This window comes from Ornithorhynchus anatinus, chromosome 4 (genome assembly GCF_004115215.2).
Source record: "Ornithorhynchus anatinus isolate Pmale09 chromosome 4, mOrnAna1.pri.v4, whole genome shotgun sequence".
Classification (NCBI taxonomy): domain Eukaryota; kingdom Metazoa; phylum Chordata; class Mammalia; order Monotremata; family Ornithorhynchidae; genus Ornithorhynchus; species Ornithorhynchus anatinus.
In genome coordinates, this window is record NC_041731.1 from 59,906,727 (window position 1) to 59,921,788 (window position 15,062).

At 43.9% G+C, this 15,062-nt stretch overlaps 1 protein-coding gene and 1 non-coding gene across 5 annotated transcripts in view; both read left to right on the top strand.

Moving 5' to 3' along the window:
* CPQ (carboxypeptidase Q) overlaps positions 1 to 15,062 on the top strand; it is a 419,427-nt gene that overhangs the window by 332,953 nt on the left and 71,412 nt on the right. The window lies entirely within an intron of this gene.
* On the top strand, positions 12,700 to 12,837 carry LOC114811672. The gene has a single exon (XR_003759368.1). It is a non-coding gene; the product is annotated as a small nucleolar RNA SNORA7 (small nucleolar RNA).

Sequence of the window (15,062 nt, forward strand, 5' to 3'; positions counted from 1 at the left end):
TTAACAGATACTATAATAATAACTACAATTATTATTATTTTGTTTAACCATGTCCTTAAATTGTTTCCCCAGCCCTCCTTGCTTTTCAGTTTCCCCAGTTCAATTATCCTTACCGCAGTTGCTTGAGTTTCCCGATGTCATTCATTCCCCTCGTGTCCCACCCGGCATGGCTTGTGTTAGGGTCATTCAGTCAGTCGTATTTATTGAGCGCTTACTGTGTGCAGAGCACTGTACTAAACACTTGGAAGAGTACAATACAGCAATAAACAGACACATTCTTTGCCCACAACAAGCTTACAATAGGAGGGTGAGAATGAGAGCATAGCTTCAGCGCTAGGAGACTAACCATGTTCCAGTCAATCAATGAGTCATATTTATGGGGCACTTACTATGTGCAGGGCACTGTTCTAAGTGCTTGGGAGTGTACAATACAACAGAGCTGGTGGACACATTCCCTGCCCACGATGATTTCAGGACTCATTTGCGAACCTGTCTTGTCACTCGATGCCAAATATTGTCCCTAAGTGTTGCCGGCGGAAGGAATCAAGGAAACGAATTGACACCTGTGTGGGAGCAAGGTTTCCCCTCCAGAGAGAAGGTCAGACAACTTTACAGCTCTGTAGAATTTCAGTTTGCTCAGGAAGGTGAAACCACCCTGATGATATCGAATGTTTTCATAAAGCTTGAGAAAACTGTGTAGCGATTTGGGTGGCTTTCCCTGCTATCTTGAGAAGCCAGCGTAGCCTAGGGGATAGAGCGCAGATCAGGGAGTCAGAAGGATGTGGGTTCTAATCCCAGCTCTTTCATTTGTCTGCTCTGTGACCCTGGGCCAGTCACTTCACTTCACTGTGCCTCTGTGATCTCGTGTGTAAAATGGAGATTAAGACCGTGAGCCCCACGTGGGGCATAGACTGCGTCCAGGGAGATTAGCTTGTATCTGCTCCAGCACTTAGTACAGCCTCTGGCACATTGTAGGCACTTAACAAATACCATTAAAAAAAATGAAAACTTTATCCTGCGGCCAAGATCAGGTCTGAAGCCCTGCTGATTCCAGGAATGTTCAATCGACTATTTTCTTTGGTAGCCAATCTAAGAGTACTCTGCCAAGGATCTTCCCAGCAGTGGTGAGGAATCAGATGCCTCATTATTTGCCACAATCTGATCCTTTGTCTTCTTCTTGAGGATGATTATAATCCCTCTGCTTCCACCTCAACACTTCTGGGCTCCTGAGCACTTGCGAATTCACCATCTCCCATAGCACTTGTGTATACATCTTACACATTCAGCTCCTTAAGAAACTAAGTCGCATACGTATCCCCTTTCGCTTGTTCCTTCTCTCTGTAAAGTGACTTCCCCACTAGAATGTAAACTCCTTGAGGGCACTACTAAATCTACTAAATCAATTTTGCTCTTCCCAAATGCTTGGTATGGAAATCTGCATCTAGAAAGTGTTTTAAAAATACTACGGATTGATTCCCATGAGTTCCATATATAATGATTGTCTAATACTCATGAACATAATAATCATACTAATTATGACATTTATCAAGTGCTTATTATGAGCTAAGTACCGTGCTAAGCTCTGGGACAGGTACAAGACAATCAACTTGGATCCAGTCCCTGGCTCACAGACTAAGTAGGAGGTAGAACAGGTATTTAGTCTTCATTTGGCAGATAAAGAAACCAAGGCACAGAGGAAATGAAATGACTTACCCAAGGTCACACAGCAGGCAAATGGCAGAGCCAGGATTAGAATCAAAATCTTCTGTCTCCCAGGCCTGCGTTCTTTGCACTTTCAAATATGAAGATCTGTTCTTCTTTCTGTATATAATGTTTCTGTTTATGAAAATCAAGTTGACTACACCAAATTTGGCAGAGAGCAATAGGATCAGGTTATTTAAATAATAATTTGATTTGTACAGCTGACTCGAAGCCATTTGATTTCAGGATGCATTAACGTCATTCAGCGTGGCACGGTGGATAGAGCTCAGGCCTGGGAGTCAGCTGGTCAAGGGTTCTAATCCCGGCTCTGCCAATTGTCACTTGTGCCTTGGGAAAGTCACTTCACTTTTCTGTGCCTCAGTTACCTCAGCTGTAAAATGGGGATTGAGACTGAGAGACCCACATGGGACAGGGACTGTGTCCAACCCGATTTGCTTGCATTCACAGAGTAAGTGCTTTAAGAATTATGAAAATTGCATGAAAATTGAAATTCAGGGTGGCACTATGTTAAACCAAGGAACCATTCAGACAAAGGTTCTATAACTGATGTTAGTTCAACGAATTACTTATCCACGATGGTGAAAGATTTATGTTAGATTTCCTAACTTTTCCCTCTAATCTCTTATTCATGAGTCTCTTCGGATCCACTGAACAGCTCCCTTCCATCTTGCTCAGCTCCGCTCTTCCGCGCTATGTGCCCCTGCTAGGTACTTTTCCTACTTGGGCCTCTGATGCTATCAGGCTACAGGAGCTTAAAAGTTAATCATGTTGTATAGGATGGGTTAGTGGGAAAATAAACTGGGTTCGGATTAGAGTTGTACTAGGTTATTTATTTAATTGTGGCATTTGTTAAGCGCTCACTATGTGTCAGGCGCTGTCCTAACTGCTGGGGTAGTTACAAAGTAATGAGGTAGGACACAGTCCCTGTCCTACGTGGGGCTCACAGTCTTAATCCCCATTTTACAGATGAGGTAAGTGAGGCACTGGGAAAATGAAAAGACCTGCTCAAGGTCACACAGCAGACAAGTGGCAGAGCTGGGATTAGAACCCAGGTCCTCTGACTCCCAGGCCTATACCTTTTCCACTAGATCATGCTGCTTCTCAGGTTGGGTTCCGTATTATAACAGACACAAAAGTCGGGGTCCTAATCTGGTAGGAATATTGTATGATCCTCGACCAGAAGGCTTTTCTAAATCAGTTGGGTGAGATAGGATGGATAAATGATAGACATCACCATATTATAGAACGTACTGGGTTTGCACGTTTCAAACTCATAGTACACTGATCACGTCAGAAGGGGTCAATAAAGAAGCTTGTTGTTGGTCCAAAATCTCTGGGATTCAAGAGACCTGGGGAGTCATCCCAACTCTACCTGCATGAGCTGTACCATCAGTGGTGGAGGGTTTTGCCCCAAGAAAGATGCAGTTAACGAGTAAGGGTTAGACGGAAGACTAGGGTAGATCCAGCACTGGAAGGCTTCTGGCACGTACCGGGAAGCAGTGCGGCCTAATGGATAGAGCACAGGCCTGGAAGCTGGGAGAACCTATGTTCTAATCCCAGCTCCGCCATATACCTGCTCTATGATCTTGGGTAAGTCACTTTACTTTTCTCTGCCTCCATCCCCTCATCTGCAAAATGGGGGTTCAATACCTGTTTCCCCTCCTACTTAAACTGAGAGCCGCACGTGGGACCTGAGCTCGTTGTGGGCGGGAAATGCCACGGTTTGTTGTATTGTACTTTCCCAAGTGCTTACTACAGTGCTTCTGCACACAGTAAGCACTTAATAAATATGACTGAATGAATCAATGATCTGGTATCTATTCCAGAGCTTAATTCAGTGCTTAGCATATAGAAAGTACTTAATCCCAATTTATTATTATTATTTGAAAATGAAATGGAGCTGGCCAAGTGTTCAGAAAGCAAACGGAATCATTATGGGAGTGGTAAAATCGCCTGTTTCCTAACTCTATCAAAGCCTCGGTAAAGATTTAGAGTGAGGAGAGGGCAAAGCAATGCAGATACGGAGAGGAGACGAGAGCATTGCTAGAAAGAACCGTATGAGAGTCGTCTTGGAGGTTGGACTTTCTTCAGTCAACTCCAAGGTTAGTCTATGACCACAGAACAAGCTAAAGTAACCTCTTCAGTCTTGAAGAGGCAGGCACGAAAATGAAATGGGATCCTGTAGGCTGGGTGTTCCTTGTCAGAAGGGATCACATCTACCAATCCTGTTATGCTGCACTTTCCTGAAGGCTTAGAACAATGCTGCGCACACAGCAAGCACTCAGTAAATAGCTTTGATTGATTGCTCCTTCTAGCTCTTATATCCATTCAGACTTCGGGCAAAATCACCCATGCTGCCCTGCAGACTAGAATTTTTTTTTATGGTATTTGTGAAGCGTTTACTATGTTCCGGGCATTATACGAAGCCCTGGGGTAGTTACAAACTAGTCAGTTTGGACCCAGTCCTTGTCCCACATGGGGCTCACAGCCTTAGTCCCCGTTTTACAGATAAGGTAACAGAGGCACAGAGAAGTTAAGTGTTTTACTGAAGGTCACACAGCAAGAAAGTGGCGAAGCCGGGTTTAGAACACACTGAGAGAGATCTGATTAGGAGAGTACTAGCTGCTTGAAATGACAACCTCCTCCACTCCCATAATAAAATCCTGCATCCACCATTCCGTAAGATACTTTGGAATCCAGTTTATTCCTTCTTTGTATCATCTGTTCTTCGTGTTTCCCCCCCTCCCTCTCTTCTCCCCTTCAACTGCCCTCTACTTTCCATCTATACCATTTTTTTTTTTGCCTCAACCTCACTTGGCTAAAATTAGAAGCCGAGACTGACATTAGCTTGTCATGTGAGTCTTTTTAAGTACATCGGCTGAACACCCTGGTAATTGTCTTCGCTTGCCTGAAAAACAAACACTTGCGGTTTTTAGCATATGTTCACGTCCTATTTCCCATATACTCCTTTTTCACTATTATTACCATGGTGATGCTCTCAGAGTTGGTTTGTTGTTGTTGTTATATATATAAATTAACTGAGCCGTCCTTTGACCGTAACCTGTATGAGAGAGAAATTTATAATAATTATGGTAACCTCTGACCACACAGGGCTCACAGTCTAAGAGAGAGGTAGAGCAGGTAACTTATCCCGATTTTACAGATGAGGAACAGAATTTAAGTGACCTGCCCAAGGTCACACAGCAGGTCAGGTGCAGATATAGGTCAAGAATCTGAGTGCCTTGACTCTTGGAGTTTTAATGTTTCCCCTAGGCCACAGTGCCTTAGACTGTAGCGGGTCCCATAGAGAATATTCAATCTCTGAGGGGCCTTATAATTCATTCGTTCATTCGGAAGTATATATTGAGTGCTTACTATGTGCAGAGCGCTTAGTACAGTGCTCTGCACATAGTAAGCTCTCAATAAATACTATTGAATGAATGAATGAATGAATTATAAGGCCCCTCAGAGAGGCAAGTTTGTCGCAGAATGCAAAATTCAAATGCAGAATTCACAGGACAAGAATGGTCATATTAGGTCAATCTGTCCATTCCCCCACCTCTAAAAAGAATTAAATGTGAACTTTCCAAAGATCTAAATGTACATTGACCGATCGATTCATCCGGCACCCGTTTCCCAGCGTAGCCGACACACAGAGATACTTTACGAAACTTTTCTTAGTCGATACGCCATCTCCCTGAGCCTTCGGTGAATGGGCTAAGTTCAAAAATGGATCCTGGACGCGAGAGGAAGTTAAAGCTGCCAGTCTGGTCTCAGCTTGAGAGGAAGGTTGGTTCCTGACTTTGCTTAATAGGGAACGGCTAGCTGCAGAACACAAAGTAGAGCTGTGTGAGAGGAATCACAGAGATTGTTTATTTTCTTCTTCACTTGAACTGGGAATTCCAGGGTCACTTCTACAGCTGCAAAAGATGATGTAGTGTGACTCAGCAGCACACATGTCATGCCATAATTTGCTTTTGGGAACCTGGTTGAGTCTAGCACCTGACCAAATATCGTCACCATCCTCATCTGTAAACAGTTAAACAGTTGTGTTGAGTCAAGTAAATATCAGCGCTGTGTTCCCAGGGTTCCGGTGTTCTGGTTAAGGGTGGGGTCCAATTCCTTAGTGACACAGTGAACTGCTTGATTTTTTTAGAGCAGCCCTTCCCAGCCCTTTTTAGATCGGGACATCCTGGCTGGGGCCATCTCTGATTTCCTTACCGATGCCCAGGAAAATCCAAGACGGTCACTTCACTCTGGAAGGGTGGCCAGTTCCGAGGAGCCAAATTCCTAGGCACAGGTTTAACTTCTCACTGGAAACCTTCATGATTTTAACTACTGATCGGTTAGAAGGCCAAAAAGCCTCAGTAAAGTGAAGTAGAAGAGAAAAACAGAGGCACCTCTAGACTGGAAACTTGTCTCTAGACTGTAAGACGGTCGTGGGCAGGGAATGTGTCTGTTTATTGTTATATTGTACTCTCCCAAGTGCTTAGTACAGTGTTTTGCACACAGTTACCATTCAGTAAATATAATTGAATGAATATTTTTATATCTGAAGACTTTATCTGCCACGACTAATCCTTTGTAATCAAGCAAGCCGGCCACACCCTACGAATTGTGCCTCTAATAGTTATAAAAAAATTTGAAATATCAACTGCAGTGTTGTAGTGCATTTTATATGCATTTCAAATATGCCTCCCCAATCAATCGTGTTTATTGAGCATTTACTGTATGCAGAGTAAGTTTGTTCTATATTACCTAAAACGGAATAACATGGTTTCGAGGGTTCAGCAGTGAATAGCTAAATCACTTTTTTGGTAGGACATGAATTATCACAAGTTTGGCCTAGTGGATAGAGTCCAGACCTGGGAGTCAGAGGATCCAGATTCTAATCCTGGTTCTGCCATTTTTCTGTTGTGTGAACTTGGACAACTCCTTTAACTTCTCTGTGCCTCAATTATTCTGATTCCATGAGCCCCATGTGGGACATGGACTGTGTCCAACTTGATTAGCTTGTATCTACCCCCAGCACTTAGTAAAGTGCCTGGCACATAGTATGGCAGGGACCGTCTCTATCTGTTGCCGACTTGTTCATCCCAAGCGCTTAGTACAGTGCTCTGCACATAGTAAGCGCTCAATAAATACTATTGAATGAAGGAATGAATATGAGCTTAACAAAAACCATTAAAAAAATTGCACATATGCAGCTTTTAGATCAGGTATTAGGAAACCAGTCACTCAGAGCAATTAGTCCTCTAATGCACAGAGGAAGCCATCGTGTATCAACAAGTGAAACAGTATGGCCTAGTGGAAAAAGCATGGGTCTGGGAGTCAGGAGGCCTGGATTCTAATCCTACCTTTACCACCTGTCTTCTGTGTGACCTTGGGTAAGTCACTTCAATTATCTGTGCATCTGTAAAATGGGAATTCAGACTGTGAACTCTATGTGGGATAGGGACTGTGTCCAACCTGAGTAACTTATATCTATCCCAGCGCTTAGTACAGGGCCTGGAACATAGTAAGTGATAAATACCTTAAAAAAAGGTGACACTTTGAACCGACCAAAGTGTGCATAAATCTATATCTTCAAACTTTCCTTCAAAAAGGAGAATAGGAAACAGAGGTTTAACTTATGCTTATATACATTTATTAATTTTAAAGTGCCCCCACAGAAATCAAATCCAGCCTCAGTCTGTTTTGATCAACCGTCGTTATCTCTGCACCATTCAAAAAGGAAATAAACTATTCTATTACATGAAGTATGTTTCTACATGCCGTAAACAAGAGACGGGATATCTTGTTGCGTGTTCTAGGTGGAGTAAAAGGAGTGCAGAACTCTCTTACTCGGCTTTCGCTATTTTCCTTTCCAAATTCACGTGGAGTGCATCCTCGATTACTCGTTTCACAATAATGGACAAAAGTTTTGTTGAAGAACAGCTTTTGAAATGCCACAGTTCTAACATCTCAGTGACCTGGCTGTTCATTCTGATTTCTGTGTGCAAAGACATTTTGTTTTTCCAACTCACCCACCATGTGCTAACAATTAGCCAGTGACTCTATAAATGAAGAGGGGGAAAAAAGCAATGTCATATACTGTGGGAGGTTTGTTTTTGTAGGGTTTTTTTATTGAAAACATATGTGAACATTAATATATAAATAGAAAACAATAAGAACCTGCTGTAATGTTAGCAGCAGCATATAAAATTCTACAAGAGATAAATTCAAACATTTTAATACCAAGTGGTGCCAGAGTTTTGGTTTATTGACATCTGCTTGTAATGGCTAATTTTGCTCAAGGAAGTTTTATTATTTTCAGTTCTTCATTCCTGGTTGGAGGGAAGTTGCAGGTCAGCTGGGGTGATGGGGGGAGGGTTAGATTATTTTCTCCTTGCTAAAACCAATTATTTTGTCCTACAGCATGTACATTTTCTGAGAGGTTAAAAGAACTTTGTGACCTCTCTCATTTATTCTTGCCTCCTCCTTGTGGGAGAGATGCGGAAAATTGTGTTATTGGTGCCAGAGTATTCATTCTGTCAGTCATATTTATTGAGCACTTGCTATGTATAAAGTATCTTTGCATGTCAAGGCTGGGAAATTCCCATGATATTATGCTACTAAAGAAGAGCTTCTGGTGACAGGATTTCCAGTGATTGGTGGCATTTCATGGGTTGTCATAATAATAATGATGATGGTTAATGTTAAGGGCTTACTATATGCCAAGCACTGTTCTAAGCGGTGAGGTAGTTACAAGGTTATCGGTTGTCCCACGTGGGGCTCACAGTCTTAATCCCCATTTTACATATGAGGTTACTGAGGCACAGAGGAGTGAAGTGACTTGGCCAGAGTCACACAGCAGACAAGTGGCAAAGGCAGGATGAGAACGCACGTCCTCTGACTCCCAAGCCCGTGCTCTTTTCATTAGGCCACACTGTTTTCATAGTGTAGAGCTCAAATCAAGGAGCCCTGTGGCCTTCTTCCCACCCTGCTGAAAATTGAAAGTTACACACAAGCCACTGGCAAATGCCTGCAAGTCTGCTGAGGCAGGCTGACTCTGAACATAATCCCTGAAAGTAGAAACTGGAAAAATAGGAAGAGGTTAGAGTGACTTGCCTAGGGCCCACATTGCCTGTGACCACACCAGGCAAATATGTGTTTCAAATTAGATTTTTCTATTGTAAAATTCCCATTACTGACCCATAACTGCATAAAGTAAATCTCACTCCTTGTTCCAAATCTAGTGCTTGGGAGGGGAGCCCTGAGCAGGCAGAGGGAATGTTTCTGGGCGATCAGGAATCCCAACGCCGGTAGGCTACCCAGGTTGACAGCCTGTCTGCACTTCCTGTACTTGTGGCCAATTCCTTTTTTTTTTTGGTTGGAGGAGCATTTTGTAATTGGGACTTTTCACGGTCTCTTTCCTGTTGCCACAGGTTAGGATGGGGAGAAAAAGAGTAGGAGGAGGAAGTAAATCGATAATAATAATAATAATAATGATGTTGGTATTTGTTAAGCGCTACTATGTGCCGAGCACTGTTCTAAGCATTGGGGTAGACACAGGGGAATCATGTTGTCCCACTTGGGCCTCACAGTCTTAATCCCCATTTTACAGATGAGGTAACTGAGGCACCGAGAAGTTAAGTGACTTGCCCAAAGTCACACAGCTGACAAGTGGTCGAGCTGGGATTCGAACCCCTGACCTCTGACTCCAAAGCCCATGCTCTTTCCACTGAGCCACGCTGCTTCTCTGAAGCGATGAAAATAGCTGGAGTGTTAAGTCCTGTCTGGTTGTACACACCTGCCCGGGGAAAATGAAATGGGAAAAGAGTGACGTGAAATGTGTCCTTTCACTTTCCCCTTTCAGTTTGAATGGAGTTTTATGTTCCTGGATAATTTCATTTTCCAGTTTGGGGATTTCTGTTGAAAGCAGCAATGATTTTGCCTTTTCCGGATCCGGTAAGGTCAGGCCGCCAGTGGAAATTTTGAATCCCAGACCTCCCTCTGCTGATCTGGAAGTAACAGACTTCCATTAAGTGATGCCGGCTGTGCAGATTGTAATAATAATAATGATGGTATTTGTTAAGCACTTACCGCATGCCAAGCACTGTTCTAAATGCTGGGGTCATCGGGTTGCCCCACGTGGGGCTCGCTGTCTTAATCACCATTTTATAGATGAGGTAACTGAGGCACAGAGCAATTAAGTGACTTGCCCAAGGTCACACAGCAGACAAGTGGAAGAGCTGGGATTAGAACCCACATCCTCTGACTCCCAAACCTGTGCTCTTGCCTCTAGGCCAAGCTGCCTTTCTACATTATGGAATACATCGATGTCATATGGAACCTTGTGAAAATCTGCAGAATGTGGAAAGTGTGACATGGGTGGATTCCAGCCACAGGCTATGCTCTAGACCTGTGACATCCCCCTTACAGGTCCCTGTAAACATCCTGCTGCTTCTCATGGGACTTGATAGGAGGAAACGAGGTGGAGAGAGGGTGGGCTTTTAAAAGTCAAATACTAGGCTGAAAGGCTCCCTGTGCTGTGTTTTTCCAGGTGGACTATTAAGCTCGGTCTGAGCAGGAAACATGTCTACCGACTCTCCCAGGCGCTCAGTACAGTGCTCTGCACACAGTAAGTGCTCAATAAATACGACTGGCGATTGACAGGAAACAGACTGGCTGCAAATTGGACTGTTATAAAACCAGACAATAGCCACCCTATCAGTCAGCGGTATTTATTGAGCATTTAGTGGGTCCAGAGCACTGTACTAAACACTTATAGTACAGTATAATAGAGCTGGGAGACACGTTCCCTGCCCACAAGGAGCTATAAGAGGGGGAGACAGACAGTAGGATAAATAAATGAATTATGGTTATGTTCACGAGTGCTGTGGGTCTGAGGTTGGGATGAATATCAAATACTCAAAGGGTACATATCCAAATGCATGGTATCCTCCTTCTATTTCAGTTTACATGGAATACTCAAAGTGTCCCTGGTCTTGCAGAATTTAGCCAGTTAACCCGGGTCTGAATGCCAGAGCTTAACGTAAATAAATGATGATGTTGGTATTTAAGTGCTTACTATGTGCAGAACACTGTGCTGAGCGCTGGGGTAGATACAGGGTCATCAGGTTGTCCCACGTGAGGCTCACAGTTAATCACCATTTTACAGATGAGGTAACTGAGGCACAGAGAAGTTGTGACTTGCCCACAGTCACACAGCTGCCGAGTGGCAGAGCAGGGATTCGAACCCATGGCCTCTGATTCCCAAGCCCGGGCTCTTTCCACTGAGCCACGCTGCTTCTCTGTAAATCTTATTTGTAGTATTAATGATAGTATTAAGAGCTTACTATATGTCAACCACCGGTCTAAATGTTGGGGTAGATCGAGGCTAATACAGTTCCTGTCGCACATGGGACCTCGCAGGGTCACACCTGGAGAATTTCCAGGACTTTACCAGTCTTGACTATGGGAGGGACAGTCAAGCAGAGGCTTGTCCATTCAATTCCTAGCTCGACCAGTGGCTAGCGAGTGGAAGGAGTGTTACATGTCGAAACTGACCCATGGTGAGGCAGCAGCCACATGGGGGAGAGTCGAGGGCGGAGACTCGGGTTAACTGCGTGGAAGGAGACAGTGATAAACCGCTTCTGTATTTTTACCAAGAAAACTGTATAATAATATTGGTATTTGTTAAGTGCTTACTAGGTGCAGAGCACTGCTCTAAGCGCTGGGATAGACAACAGGGGAATCGGGTTGTCCCAAGTGGGGCTCCCAGTCTTAATCCCCATTTTACAGATGAGGTAACCGAGGCCCAGAGAAGTGAAGTGACTTGCCCACAGTCACACAGCTGACAAGTGGCAGAGGCAGAATTCGAACCCATGACCTCTGACTCCAAAGCCCGGGCTCTTTCCACTGCACTACCAGAACGATTGCAGATGGAGGGGGGGCATTCTGGAAGAGATGTGTCCGTGGTGTCGCTATGGGCCGGGAATGACTCGACGGCATAAGACAAGACAAGATATGTACGTAACTTATCCCGAGTCCCGTGTGGGACGGGGTAGATTCAAGCTAATCAGGATGGACGCAGTCCCAGTCGCACATGAGGCTTATGGTCTAAATCCCCATTTTCCAGATGAGGTAACTGAGGCCAAGAGAAGTGAAATGACTTGCTCAAGGTCACACAGTAGACAAGTGGCGGAGTCAGTCTTAAAACCTAGGTCCTTGTGACTCCCAGGCCCATGCTCTATCCACTAGACCACACTGCTTCCCCTAACTATATATTTACTATAATACATCCAGTTCTCTTTTTATGGAACGGTTGGGTTTTTGCAGAACCCCACGTTCAAGAAAACCTGTGTTACGGTACTCCCCCGTTGTGACACCGTGAACATGTGAGCAGCTGTTTCTTCTGATACAGCATCACGCTGTGTCCAGGAAGACATGCCCGGAAAGAACATTCCTTAATTCTACCACTGTATTCTATCCAAAACACGGAGTGAAAGCACACGTTTTGGCAGAACAGAGAGGAGTGTTATCCCAGTGGAAGAAAGGCTAACTTTCAAAACTTTACTTTCCAAGCTGTTTTCCTTCCAGTAAGAACCAGGCCAGGGGTCTTACCTTCAGGTTACTGAAGATGATGATGGTATTTGTTAAGCATTTACCATGTCTCAAGCACTGGGGTAGATACAAGCTCGTCGGATAATTCACCCCAGTGCTTAGTACGTCACCTGGCACATAATAAACCCTTAAATACCATAATTATAATTATTATATAATCTCCGCCCTCCAAAACTTTGCAATACTTTCCTGGTAGTGCAGGAATAAAGTCTCTAAGTAAATCACAGACTTCTAAATTGTAAACTCCGTGTGGATTATGTCTACCAACTTGGCTATTATTGTCATCTCCCAGTCGTTTGGTACAGTCCTCTATGTACTATGATGGATTGTATACAGAGGAAATGATAAAGCGTGCGTATATGTACATATCCCCTCTCAGGGTCACAGCTGGAGAGTTTCCAGTACTCTACCAGTCTTGGCTACGGGAGGGAGAGTCAAGCAGAGGCCTGTCCATTCCATTCCTAGCTTGGCCAGTGGCTAGTAAGAGGAAGGCAATCTGATACAAGTCAAAACTCACCTGTGCTGGGCAGCAGCCACGGGGAGAGTGTCGAGGGGACTCGAGTTGAATCGAGTTGAGGAGATTCAAATTTACTGTGCGGAAGGAGGAAATGGTAAATCACTTCTGTATCTTTACCAAGAAAACTCTGTGGACACACTACAAGAACGATTGCAGATGGAGAGGGGGACATTCTGGGAGAGACGTGTCCGTGGCATCGTTTTGGGTCGAAAACGACTCGACGGCATAAGACAAGATACGTACATAACTTAAACCGAGAGCCCCATGTAAGACAGAAACTGTATCTGAATTACTTAATTTGAGTCTACCCCAGCACATAGAAGAGTGGTTGACATATGGGAAGTGTTTAACAAATACCATAAAAAAATTATTTTGCAATATACATGTCCCTAAAATGAATTGAGTCTTGAACAGTAACAATAGTACTGCCTTATACTGTCTCCCCCTCTAGACTCTAAGCTTGTTTTTTTTTGCGGGGGGTATTAGTTAAGTGCTTACTATGTGCTGAGCACTGATCTAAGTGCTGGGGAAGATACAGAATAATCAAATTGTCCCACTTGGGGCTCACATTTTTTAATCCCCATTTTTACAGATGAGGTAACTGAGACACAGAGAAGTTAAGTGACTTGCCCAAGGTCACACAGCAGACAAGTGGCAGAGTCGGGATTAGAACCCAAGTCCTCGTGGGCAGGGAACGTGTCTACCAACTTTGCTGTATTGTGTTCTCCCAAGTGATTAGTACTGCGCTCTGAATACAGTAACTGCTCAGTAAATACCAATGATGGATTGAAAACCACGGTGGAGTGTATGATTACCAGAAGAGGAAGTGCTGAAATTGCAGGTAGCAGGATACAGCAAGGTAGGGAGATTATATATTTACAGGGGAAGCCTGTTGGAAGAGCTGTAATTTCAGAAGTGCTGTGAGGATGGCAAGAGCCATGCTCTGTCAGATGTGAAGGAAGAGGGAGTTTCAGGCTGGAGGGAGATGATTGTGAAGAAGATCTCATTCAGCAGTGGAATAGGTGACAGTGAAGCCAATAAGTAGTTAAGATCAAGAAGAATGGAGTGTGTGACCTGGGCTGTAATAGAAAGAAAAGGTGGGTAATTAAGAGGGAAATCAATCGATGGATTTATTGTGCACTTACTGTGTGCAGAGCACTTTCCCGAGTACTCGGGAGATTACACTTCAATAGAGGTGGTAGGCATGATCCCACAAGGAGCTTAAAATCTAGTAGGAGAGACAGTCCCTAAAATGAATATCGGATGGGGGAGCAGCAGAGTATAAGGATATGTGTAAGTATAAGGCTCTGCACACAGTAAGCGCTCAATAAATACGACTGAACGAATGAATATGTATTTAAGTGCTGTGGGGCTGGGGTGGGGAAATATCAAAACGCAGACCCAAGGACATAAACAACACAGAGGTCAGAGTACATAGGGTGGAGAAAAGAGGGTTAGTCAGGGAAGGTCTGGTGGGAGAGATATAATTTTAGTAGAACTTTGAAGATGAGGAGGGGGGTAGTCTGTCGGATATGAAGGGGAAGGGGAGTCCAGGCCAGAGGTAAGACAGAATGGAAGGGGAATTTGAGGCCAGAGGGAGGACAGAATATCTGTAAGCTCTTTGTGAGTAGGGAATGTCACTGTTTATTGTTGTACTGTACTTTTCCAAGTGCTTAGTACAGTGCTCTGCCCACAGTAAGCACTCAATAAATACAATCTCATGAATGAATAACAGAAGCAAGAGATCAGAAGTGAGACGAACAAGATTAATGCACAATGAATTTCAGGCGTTGGAATTTGAGAAATTAAGCGTATAGGCTGGGTTACTGTTAGGAGTACAGTGAGGTAAAGTAAGAGGGGACAAGCTGATCGAGTGCATTAAAGTCAATGGTAAGGAGCTTCTGTTTGGTATGGAGACGGATGGGCAACCCCTGGAGGTTTTTGAGGAGTTGGAAGATGTAAAGATGATCAGCAGAGTAAAGTAATAACTGGAGAAAAGAGAAAATGGAGGCAAGAAAGTCAGTTGGAGGTTGATGGAAGTGGAAGTCCAGAGAGGGTTGCTGAGTGCCTAAAGTCAATGGTCATGAGTATCTGCTTCATGAGGAGAGGAATGAGTAAATATTGGAGGATTTTAAGAAATGGGAACACAACACAGCATGATGTTTTGTGATTCTTTAGAGACCAAATCGATCAATCATCAGTAGTATTTACTGTG